Genomic DNA, 12,679 nt, shown 5'->3' on the forward strand with positions numbered 1-12,679 from the left:
TTGCCTGCAGGAATGAATTGAAAAGGAGACTAAGAGCGGCTATGTTTTAAGGCGTACAAGGTAGCTTTGAACAACACCATGCTCAACTAGGCATCGATAATGTAGAGATGCTAAAAAAAAAAAAAAATTATCGTTGAGATTTACATATTTTTTACATTAATGAAGTTCGCACTGTAGGAAATCCTTGTTCTATCTGAATTGAAATCCTTGTTTTCTGTCAGCAATGACAAATATTTTTATATGTTTGACCAAAGCAAAATGAATCTGTTACTTTCAGAAATAGGTTTTTTTTTTTTTTTTTTTTGGGACTTTCAGAAACACGTTAATTCTATTTAATTGTAGGTTTTTTCTCTCAAAAGTTTATTTCAATTTTTTCCTAAACTATAGTAGAAATAAATCAGCAAATGCAACCTTTCCATAAAAGTAAAGTCTCCTGTTGGATGATTAAGAAACTCTGTATTTCTATGGATTTTAATTTTATAACTCACTCTCCATCCATTATCACGGGAGTGGAAGTGTTATTAATTTTAATCTGCCCTCCCGGACAAAATTGCCTTATGCCATTTTCACCCAAATTATATAGCCTTTTGCCCCTCTTTCCAAACTAATTAGGGAAATGCCTCTCTTTTGAAACTCGATTTTTTCAAAATCGAGTTGAGCCCTATAGTGACCTTTTTAAGGACCTATAGTGACGTTTTTAAGGACCTATAGTGGCGTTTTGTAACTTGATATCCATGAAATCGAGTTATAGGCAATTTATCAAGTTATAAAACGTCACTATAGGTCCTTAAAACGTCACTATAGCTCTTTAAAAAGGTCACTATAGGGCTCCAGAATTTTTTTTTTTTTTTTTTAACTCGATTTTGAGAAAATCGAGTTACAAAAGAGGGGCATTTTCCTAATTAGTTTGGGAAGGGGGGCATAAGGCTATATAATTTGGATGAAAAGGGCATAAGGCCATTTTGTCCCTACCCTCCCCCTTATTAACCGTTGCACCCTTTTTTTTCTTTTTTTTCCTCACTCTTTTCATGTTTGTTACGATTATTACTAACTTAAAAATAAAAAATAAAAAAAATCTAAACTTTATACAATCTACATTTTCTATTCTCTTATTTTTCTTCTAAACCAAATAAAGAAGTTTTTTGTCCCTTCAATTTTCCACCCCAACCAAACACCATAACAGAATATTAAAATCTCATTACGATACAATATTGTCATATACAAATCAACAATATAAAACAAAGTTTTGAAGAAAATTTTGAAGAAGTTAAAAAAGATCAAGTGTCAGGACAAGTTGACAAAAATCTTGAAATAAAAATTGGGCGTAAATGCACTTTTAGTCCCTACATTTTGACTTTTTTCCATTTTAGTCCCTACATTTTATTTTTACCACTTTTAGTCCCTAAACCAATTAACATGGGACATTTAAGTCCTTAGCACCATTTTGTCAGCCAACTAACGGATGAATAAAATAATAATAAAATTTCTAACCTTCTTATTTTTTAAAAAAGAAAAGAAAAGAATTAAATAAATTTTGTTTCTCTTTTTTTGGGAAGAACATAAAGAATCTAGAACATGTGTTCTTCCCGTTAATCATGTTCTTCATTTTCTTCCCAGCAAACCTTGCCCAAAAATTTAAAAAATCAATTTTTTTTCTTTTTTCTTGTATTTCCTTAGCAACGAAACTCATAAAATCAGTCAAATTTACAAACACAAAGACATGCCCACAGATTCACAAAACACAAAGACATTCAACAATTACTCTGTCATTCTTTCACATTCCCAAGACAAACACAAAAACCTGATTCAAAATAGCCCCAGGTTGAGCCTCTATGGTTGAACCTAAGCACTCTTCCCTCTATCTCTAGATCTAAAACCCAAGGTCGAAGACCTCAAGCTCTCTCTCTCTGATCTCCAACTCAGGGCCAAGACTCTTCTCTCTCCATTTCTATTTTTATCTTCTTCTTTATATTTATTTTTTGTTTGATCCGAAATCTCCTTTGTTGGTTTGTTTATTTCTGGGTTTGAGGATTTAAAAATGGGATTTTGATGTGATTTCTGGGTTTGAGGATTGAGGATTGAAAAATGGGTTTGATGTGTGATTCAAAATCTCCTCCGTTGATTTCTTGATGTGATTTCTGGGTTTGAGGATTGAAATCTCCTCCATTGGTTGTTTTGATGTGTTTGGTTATAAAGAAAGTACAAGAAAGGAAAAGAAAATGATAAGAAAATAAGGATTAATTTGGTAAAAATATGAATCATATACGGGGAAGAAAGTAAAATTTATGTTTGAAAGAAAATAAATTTTTGTTTGTTTTGTTTTATTTTTTAATTTTTTAATTAAAATTGAGTTTTTTTTATTTATTAATTTTGGCATTTAAAAAAATATCAAATAATTTTTTTAATCATATTTTAATACCCACGTCAGTCACGTCAGCTTTTCCTATTTTGGTTGACGGAATAGTGCTTCAAGGACTTAAATGTCCCGCGTTAATTGGTTTAGGGACTAAAAGTGGTAAAAATAAAATGTAGGGACTAAAATGGAAAAAAGTCAAAATGTAGCGACTAAAAGTGCATTTACGCCAAATAGTTATTGTCCATTACAACAAAAGTAGACTACGGTGACAACACTTTTTGTCGCCAAAGACATATGGTGAAAAAATAGCGTTCGTCACCTAAGAGCATCTCCAATGGCTAGGTCACGAACATTTTTATTGATTCTTAATCTAGTGTGTATCCCATCTTCATTTGCATTTTTATTTGAATTATAAAGTTTTTCCATGACGGCATTTCAACCTTGCAATTTCAACCTTCAATTCTTCAAAGCCTTCTGTTGTTCTTGAGCCAAAGTAACACATTTGACTACAACTAGCAAATCAGCCATATCTTCATTTACATGTTGGTGGGATATGTTTTAAATGTTCAACCTTCATAATAAAAAATAAGTGCTCACAAGGATATCCATATGACTCGAATAGTAAACAAGAGCACTTCATACATTGATCAATTGGATAATATACAACCTTCCATTTTAAGTCAAGACATGCATACTGAGATAAGGTGTATGTACAATAATCTTCACTATCTATGGAGTTATGCACAATGAATTTTTGTTCATTCATTATTTCTTCTTGAACCATACTGAATATCTCCCTTGTCAATATAGTAGCAGCATGCTTCTTGATTTTAGCTAACCCAGTAATTATAATAGGTTCAATATAATTTGAAGTAGAATCTACCCCATTCTCATTATGTCTAATACGTGAAAGTGCTTTATCAACTTGTTGGAACAACTCACAAAGCCTAGTCTTCCTGTCTAGAAATCTATTCAAGAATGCATACATGACTTCACAACATTGTGTACTCTTGTACCCAGGAAAAAAAAGAAAAAAGAAAAAAAAGAGACCTCTCATGCATAGTTATTAAACCTGGCCCGACTCGGCCGGTTGGACTGATGACCTGGTGACCCAGCACATTGACCGGGCCAGGTGATCAATTGGATCGGAAATGTAAGTGGCTTGGTCAAAACCGGTGCAACCTGGTGGGTTTTAAGCAACCCATGTGACATGGTAGGGTTTTATTAACCCGGTCAAGTTTGTGAATTGTGTAAAATTACATTAATAGATCTACTTTATTAACTCTTTTATTATTTAAATGTGTGATAATATGGTAATTTAAACAAGAGAAGACCTAGATAATCCAAAAAAAAGCATTGTTCCCTACGCCCTACCATACCATCATATCACTTTTTAGTTTTCACAATTCTCAAAAGCAGAAATGCTACTGCTACGAGCTGCTGTGCATAATTTTTTTAATGCTTTGAAGTTTGAAGTCTGAATAGCGTGTACATATGACCATAATACCATATAAATCTATGCCACTACCACCATCTTCTTTTGATTAGGTTTTTTTATTTTATTTTATTTTTTTATACTTTATTTCTTGATTGCTTTTTAGTTTAAGCATCTTTTGTTTAATTTTTTTTTTCGTGTACAGTGTGAGTTTGTGACATTGTTTCTTCGTGTTCAGTGTAATTGTTAGTTGTTACTTACTGCTTTCTATGTATGTTTGTTGTTTATTGCTATAAGTTATTTGATAGTATGAAATATGGAATATTTGTAGTGTCTACAACAGTTTAAATGTCAAACCCTATGACACAATCAACAATTGATGTTACACCAAATTCATCTCCTCCAAAAAAACGTTGCTAGAGGAAAGACCGATCCAGCTTGGGGTCATTGCAAGCATTTAGAGTTAGACAAAAATGGAAGAGGGCAATTTATGTGTTTATACTGTAATAAAGTTTTTAATAACCGATTTAAAAAACATCTAGCTGGGATAAAGGAGAAACTGAAAGTTGTAAAAAAGTAGCTGCCGATGTTTGCTTTCAAATGTTACAAAATATGGAAGGTCATGTTGCAAAGAAAAGGAAGTCACAACAAGAGTACGAGGAGCACAACCAATATGGACCAATTCTCGAGGATCAAGGAGAGCAAATTTATGTAGATGATGATGATATTCAAGAAATTCCCCACTTTTCTATGCTCCCACCTAGCTCTATAGGAAAGGGAAAATGTATTTCAAGTAGGGGAAGTCTAGGCCAAGGGAAACACACTTTAGCTGAGAAGAAAGGGAAAGCACCAAGTGGTATTGGAGGTTATTTTCTGCCAAGAACAACTCCTGGAGCTCAGCCTTCTCCTAAATGTGTGTTGTAAAGTAAGGAAGCGGTAGAAAGATGTGATCTTGCTATATCAAAGTGGATGATCGATGCTTGTATTGCATTCAATACAGTTAATTCCAAGTATTATCAACAGATGATTGATGCTATTGCTAGTATGGGTCCTGGTAATTATAAGGGCCCTGGATTTTATGCTCTTTGTGGTTATTTATTGGCCAAGAATGTTGAGGAGATCAAAAATTTTGTGGATAGTTATTGTGTAACATGGAAGGAGACTGGTTGCACTATTATGGCTGATGGCTGGACAAATCGATGTAGGAGAACTCTTATTAATTTTCTAGTATATTGTCCAAGGGGTATCGTTTTCTTAAAATCTGTTGATGCATCTGATGCTATAAAGACTGCAGATATGTTGTATAAGCTGCTAAGAGAGGTGGTGCTACTTATTGGTCCTGAAAATGTGGTTCAAATTGTGACTGATAATTCTGCAAATTACGTTGCTGCTAGGAAGTTGTTGGAGCAAGAATTCTGTACACTTCATTGGTCTCCTTGTACAGCCCACTGCTTAAGTTTGATGTTACAAGATATAGGGAAGTTAGATGAAGTATATGATGTTGTACTTCATGCTGCAAAAATTACAAAGTATATATATAAGCATTGTTATGCATTGCATTTGATTAGAAAAAACACAGGTGGAAGGGAGATACTTCGACTTGCTCCAAATTGCTTTGCCACAAATTTTATTGCATTACAGAGTATTTTGGCTCAAAATGATGCACTAAGAGCTATGGTAACATTTAGAGAGTGGACAATTTCAGCATATGCTAAAGAAAGCAAGGGGAAAATTTTTGTGGACAATGTTTTGAATTCTACATTTTGGAAGGAATGTGCAGTCATTGTACAAGTCACTGAGCCACTTGTTCGTGTCTTGCGCATAGTTGATAGTGATGATAGACCTGCTATGGGATATTTGTATGCAGCTATGCATAAAGCTTGGGAGGAGATGATCGGGAGGTTTCGGAGGAGAAAGAAAAGAATTGAACCTTACTTGAGAATTGTAGAGTCTCGTTGGGATAAACAACTATACAAAAATCTTCATGCTGCTGGTTATTGGTTAAATCCAAGTAACCCATCCAATGTCACTAAAATGGCAAAACACAAGCAAACCATATCTAGGCTCTTAGATGTCATTGAGAGGTATTCCTATGGAAATCCTACATTACAAAGTAAGTTGACAAGTGAGATGAAATTGTTTAGAAATGCAGAAGGTGACTTTGGATGAAAGTCTACAGTTTATGACCGTGAAGTCATGTTACCTGGTAAGGATACTACTTTAATTTTTTGGTTAGTTGTATTTTCTTAATTGCTTTTATCTTTTCATTTAGTCTATATTGCATAAATACTGATTGTCTTTATTTAACAATTTGTGTATAATAACTGTATATAGATGAGTGTTGGATATCCTATGGATCTAGTGTACCAAACCTACAAAAACTAGCAATTCGTGTTTTAAGCCAAACATGCAGCTCTTCTAGTTGTGACCGCAATTGGAGTATTTTCTAACACATTCACTTAAAAAAAAAAAGAATAAATTGGAATATCAACACCTTAATGATCTAGTCTAGGTCCATTACAAATTAAGATTACGGCAAAGGTAATAATCATTGTTATTTACATGCAACTCTTTAATTGTGTAATTGCTCCTTTCCAATCTCCACTACTTTCAAATTCTAACTTTTAACACAAGTATAATAAATTTGTGTAGAAATTACTTCAAGCGTCGAAACTATGATCCTATTAACTTTGAAGTTTTTCATGAGAATGCGAATTGGGTATTAGAGGATGAGCCAACAAATTTGATAGAGGAGGAATTGGAGATCTCCCAAAATGAATTAGCAGCTTGTACAATCCAGGACAACGAAAATGATATTGGTTAGTTTGTTACATTAATTACAAAAGGCATAAATACACTTTTAGTCCTTATATTTTGACCTGATTTTTATTTTAATCCCTATATTTTATTTTTACTACTTTTAGTCTCTAAACCAATTAACGTGTGATATTTAAGTCCTTACCGTCACCCAACTAACAGAAAATGCTGATGTGGCTGACGGCACAGTAAAATAATAATTAAAAAAATCTATTTTAATATTAAAAAATTGCCATGTCAGAATCTAAATTAAAAAAAATTAATTTATTAATTTTAACTAAATGAAAAAAAAAAAAATCAAACCCACAGATCAAAACACCACAATCCCAGATCACATCTCTGGGATTGTGGTGATCGGCGTGGTGGAGGTCTGAGTTTGTGGAAGAAGAAGATCGTCAAAAACGCAGATCAAAAACCACAGATCAAGCCCAACTGACACAGATCAAAAACCACAATCCAAGCTTCATTTGCATTACAGCAATGCAATCAAACCAAACCCATCTTCGAATCCAAACACACCGTACAAAGAAACCCCACACCCACAAGAACACCCGGTCGAAGTAATCGCTCGGATCCGAGACTACCCAGATTGGAAAGAAAAACCCAAGACGAATTTGTAGACGGAGACGAGTGGACTGAGGATCGACTCGGAATCGGCGAGGGAGTACTCGATTGGCCTGCCGTCGTGGAGCGGACCCGGGCCAAATGAATCGGACTCGGATTCGGGTTCAGCTCCAATTGGCTCCTCTTGCTCCTTTGGAGGTAGATTAAGCTTTTCGATAACGGATTTGCACTCGTGAGTTAGCTTAGAGTGTTTATGCTACGAAGTGTTTTTGACAATCTTCTTCTTCGTACATTCTTCTGAATTCATTTGTTTATATTATGTTTGGCGGTCTACGACTCATTTTTTGGGTTTATTTTGTGTTTGTTTCCTAAGAAAATATAGGTTTATGGGTTTGTTGGAGATTGGTTTGTTTACTTGGTTTATGGGTTTGATTTGTGAAAATCATGTGGATTAGTGATTTGCTGGAGAATTCGGTCTTGAATGGTTGTTTTGTTGTTGTTGTTGGTTTTTTTTTTTTTTTTTTTTTTAATTCTTTTTTTTAATTTCTGTGTTTGTGATTTTAGATCTGGTTTGTGTTCTTGTTCAAAGACATTCTTAAATCTCAATTAATGTGATTTTTTGTTTTTAATTTTTTTTAATTTTTTTCATTTAATTAAAATTAATAAATTTTTTTTTTTTAATTTAGATTCTGACATGGTAATTTTTTAATGTTAAATTAGATTTTTTAATTATTATTTTACTGTGCCGTCAGCCACGTCAGCATTTTCTATTAGTTGGGTGACGATAAGGACTTAAATATTACGCGTTAATTGGTTTAGGGATTAAAAGTGATAAAAATAAAATGTAGGGACTAAAATAGAAATCAGGTGAAAATATAGGGACTAAAAGTGCATTTATGCCATTACAAAATTCACTTATTCTAGTGCATGTATTTTCTTTTTATTTCATTTGTGACCTTATACAAGAGTTTAAACGTGTAAACTTGTGATTTACAAATTTGTATTTTGTTGGCTTTTATTCCGTGCCAAATTTGATTATAATAATATTCAATCTTGTGTACCCTGTATTTATTGTGAGATGTAATTGTAAGGGTTGTGTGTTAGAGAGAGAGAGTGTGTGAAGACTTGTGAGAGTGCCTTTTTTGTGACACTCAGGCCCAAGGATCCCGGGCCTGAATAAGAGGTTTGGTGAACCGGGCCTTAACTCACCGCAGCTAACAAGCTGTTTAAGAATCAAGTGATGCACAGGGGATGCTTACTACAATACAAATAAAATGACAAGCAAGGATATTCGTATGGAGAGGCATGCCAGAACAACAAGATAAATTCAACAGGATCAATAAAGAGGTACAAAATAATGTTAAGGGGATCCTGGGATTAATGAGACATATTTCATTAATGTGTTCTTTGTTAAGTTACAGAAAGCTCATTAGGACGTGATACAAGGTTCAATCAAGCTCAAAAATTACAGTCTTGAATGGCTATTTCAGCCTTCAAAACTTGCAAAGTTTGATTCTCTTTGAATCCGAGTATGTGCAATAGTGACTTTTACAGGATACCGGAAGCAATATTCATTTTTCCCTTAATGTTTTCTTTCTCTTTACCACAACCTTACTGATAGTTCTTTTCTCTAGAAAATCTCTTCTTTTTCTCTCTTTTTCGCTGCCCTTTCCTTTGCAACCCACCCCTTCCTTTTATAATGGAGTTCTGGTCTTCCTGGGGAACCGTTGGTTCCCCTGTTTTGCCTTCTTGTGAACAGAGCCTGTTCCGTGCCTATCACTTGGTAAGTCCCATTTCCCATTTTTCTCATTCTTTCCCTCTTTCAGCTCTGATTCTTTTGAAAGTCCCTAGTTGGCCACCTTCTTTAGGATGTGCTGAGGTATGCCCTTCTCGGCATCACCGTTTGGCAATGACACTTTTTCCCTTTTTTTCCCATCTGGGCGGAATCCTATTCTGCCAACTTGAAAGCCTCTTGTTACCATCCTCTCTTTGTGTTTCTCTGTTCTGGTTCCCCGAGACTGTCTGCTTGTGCCATGAGAGGTTGCTAGGTTTTCTTAGCGCTTGTGTTCTTTTGCTTCATTTCTTATTTTCTTATTTTCTGTCCTTTTCTTTCGAGCTGTCCTAGTCTTTCTTTTGACTGTGTGCCTGGAAGGATCCGCGCCTCCTGATGGTTGCTGGGGATCCTGACTACTTATCCTCTTGCCGTGGATTTCTTTTTTCTTCTTGATGCTTCTTCATCTGGGTTTCAAGCCTCCTGGGCCTCTTTATTCCTTTGTGGTCCGCTTACAACTACTTCTTTGGACTTAGCTTGTTCTTTTCCTTTTGGGCCTGGCTCACTCTTTTTGGGCCTCCCTTACTATGATCATTTTTAGACCTCAACATTTAGCCCCCCGAGCTCGTGGGTTGCCTGAAGCCCACGCGTGAGTAATTCAGGTTTTCTAAGATTTTCGTAGGATCCCCCCTTTATTTTAACTTCTCCTGGGTTCCCTTCTTTCTTACTTAGGATCCCGGCCTTTTTCTGCTGCTTTGGTCACCTTAGTTCTTTTTTTGTGTTGCGTTCCCTTATCATGCAGTTTCCTCTTTGCACGGGACGTGGCAGTTGAGTATTTGAGGTAAAATTCCTCTACCCACTTTTCTCGTTTCCCGTTACTTTTCATTAATAACCGCTGATTAATTCCTTCTTCAAAATTAAATTTTTTGCAACTGGCGCGTCTTTCCATACACTGTCTTCTCCAACTGCTCTTTGTGCCTTTATTGTAGCCGTTTCACCTTATCACTTTGCTTCTCTGAGTCTTTCATTCTTGGGTCTCTCTTTCTTTTTCTTTTGTTCTCTGTTATTCTAGTCTTCCCCTTTTTCACACTTTCAATTTCTTCTCTCCTCATTACTCGTGTTGTTCCAATGGCTTCTTCTTCTTCTCGAAAAAGGAGAGAGCGTACCCCCAGTCCTTCTAAGGACGAAGGTTCTTCTGGTTCCGCTCCGAGTGATTCTCGCGAGGTTACTGAACGTCCGGCCTTCCCTTTACGGGATCCCTGGTATTCTCCCAGTCCGTTTTTTCCTCATGTATCTCATGGCGAGGCTCCTCCGTCTCCTCATGCCTGGATGTTTTCTGGTCAAGCGGGTTTTGCCGGTTTCGCCCAGGTTCTAGACCCTAGAGAGATTTTTGACCTTCAGATTAGACAAGGAATTCGAGAGGCGGTGCCTATCTTCTTTGATTTTGTCCCGAGAAAAATCCAAGGTTGGCCCATCTGGGTAGACAAGGAGCTGTCTGATGCGGAGTTTGTGGGTCGCCTGGAGTGCGCCGGTATCCTAAAGGCGGTAGCTATTTCCAGAAATCTTGAGGGTTTCAGAGACGCCAAAGGGCTTAGGCATTTGGTACGTCGTTGGTGCCCTTCCCTTCATACTTTTTTCTTTTCTGTTGGTGAATTGACGATTACCCTGGAGGACGTGGTTAACAACTTCCTTCTCCCGGTGTTTGGTGATGAGAGTCCCTTTGATATCAACCTTTCTGAAGAGGATCTCATGGTGGAAGATAAACTGTTTGGCCATTTTGGTGGTCATGCTGCTTCTCCTGGTGGTAAGCCGGCTAGGATAGGGAGATGGGTGATGACCCTTTCTCATGAGAAGAATAAGGAAGTAAGGTGGGCTGGTTTTCTAGCATTTTGGCTTAGCAAGTTCTTGTTCAGCGAGTTTCCTGGGTACGGGGTTAAATCTTCCTTTTTTCCACTAGTGATCAAGTTGGCTCGAGGTACCCAATATCCTTTAGCCCCTCTATTTTTGGGTCATGTGTATTCTCAATTGGACTAGCTTCATGGAGATGAGACCGAGGGTGATTCTTGTTATGTGATTACCTCGTCTCTTCATTGTGCTATCCTTCAGATTTTTATGTGGGACCGTTCTACAGCTACTTTAGCCAAGTGCAGGAATTTGAAATTTGTGAAGGATAAATTCCAAGGATCCCCTGACATAGTGAAGGGTCTTTGTGGCAATTTGACTGATGCTTTTCCCATTATTTTTCATTGGATTAGCTTGAAAGGTGGCGGCCTCAATCTTGTGGAGTTATTTGATCAAGCAGAGAACTTACATTGGAGATCTCCTCGTGAGTTTGGCCCTGGCTTTGCGTGTGATTCTATGTTGTCTTCTTTTTTATCTTCTACAGGTAATACTTTTGACTTGCGCCGTGGTGATGAGGGCAGTTTGGCTTATCTTGCCTGCACTAGCCTTTCTTGGCTTCCTGTGCCCTCTTTGAGTGGCCCAAAATATACCTACTATTCAGCACACCGGGTGCTTCGGCAGTTTGATTTTGACCAAGACATTCCTCCAGTTTTTAAGGACGTGGTGCTGTCCCTTCCTTCTTTGGATCATTTCTTGAGGCTGTAGGCCTTTTCTTATTGGTCACGGAGGAGGCCCCAATTTGCAGTGCCTAACTCCCAGAGAGGAGTTTTTGCTTCTAGTGGCTATACTAGTTATTGGAGAAGAATACAGAAGTCTTTCATTGACTATGTTGGCTCTGGTTTAGTTTGGGAAACCTCGAATCTTGGTATTGCTTCTGCTCTGACATTCAATAGGCGTTTATCCCTTCCTACAGCTGGAATTGTTTTTGCTGCCGTAAGCAGCAAGGTTGGGTTCGCAGAGTGGCATGCCTCCAGGGGAGGTTGGGTGACTTATGCGCAAGATTTTCCTGAGACTTGGTCGGGTTGCAGTCTCATTATTGGCACTTCCTCTGGAGTACCTATTAAGAAAGGTGCAGTGGAGACAACAGGTGCTACTACTGCTTCGGGCAAAGGCAAGGATGTCAAGCCAGGAAAAATGAAAGCAGTTGATGTTGAGGAAAGTACAGAGGGCATGAAGGTTGGTCCTGAGACGAAAAGAAGAAAAACTAGGAAATCTCAAACACCTCTGGTATCCCAGGAAGGCAAGGATGTCGGGCAACCTTTGGCTTCAAGGACCCGGAAGAAGACCAAGGTAGAGTCTTCTTTTTCCCAGGTTCCTGTGACTGCTTCAGTCCATGGTTCTTTAAGCTCCTTTGGTTTTGTATCCCAGCCCCCTTTAGGACCCTCTGGGCGTATTCGTAGTAAACAAAAGATTTCCAGAGAATCTGTAGATAAAGAGAGAAGGGCAAGACTTCTTTCATTCTTTTCTCTTTTTTCACTTGTTCATTTCATTGCAATTATTTCTTCTTTGCTAACGAGTGGTGGTTTCCTTTGCAGTCCAAACGCAAGTCTGATTACAAGAAGGGCAAAAGCCAATCTTCTGGTGACGACGTGGTATGTGTTTTCCTTTGTTCACGTTTTCTCCCTTTTGCTCTGGCACTGCATTGTTAGCGTTACCCCATTGTTTTCACTTAGCATTGCTTCTCCCTCTTTTTTTTTTTTTAGGTAGAGGTGTCTCCTCCTATGACCGGCAAAATTCCAGAGGAAGCTGTTACTGCCCTTTCCATTGCATTTCCTATTGTGAGGGAGGAGCCCCCTAGTGGTGGCCTGACTGAGGAGACTGAGCAACCGATGCA

At 37.3% G+C, this 12,679-nt stretch overlaps 1 protein-coding gene across 1 annotated transcript in view; it reads left to right on the forward strand.

The window, feature by feature from the left end:
• The window catches only part of LOC126713978 (proline dehydrogenase 2, mitochondrial-like), a 42,655-nt gene extending 42,474 nt beyond the window's left edge, over positions 1 to 181 (forward strand). Inside the window, exon 5 of the mRNA XM_050413956.1 lies at positions 61 to 181. The gene's annotated coding sequence lies outside the window, so the exon portion shown is untranslated. The remainder of the gene's footprint in view (positions 1 to 60) is intronic.
• The last annotated feature ends 12,498 nt before the right edge of the window (positions 182 to 12,679 follow it).

Source organism: Quercus robur, chromosome 2 (assembly GCF_932294415.1).
Source record: "Quercus robur chromosome 2, dhQueRobu3.1, whole genome shotgun sequence".
NCBI classification, from domain to species: domain Eukaryota; kingdom Viridiplantae; phylum Streptophyta; class Magnoliopsida; order Fagales; family Fagaceae; genus Quercus; species Quercus robur.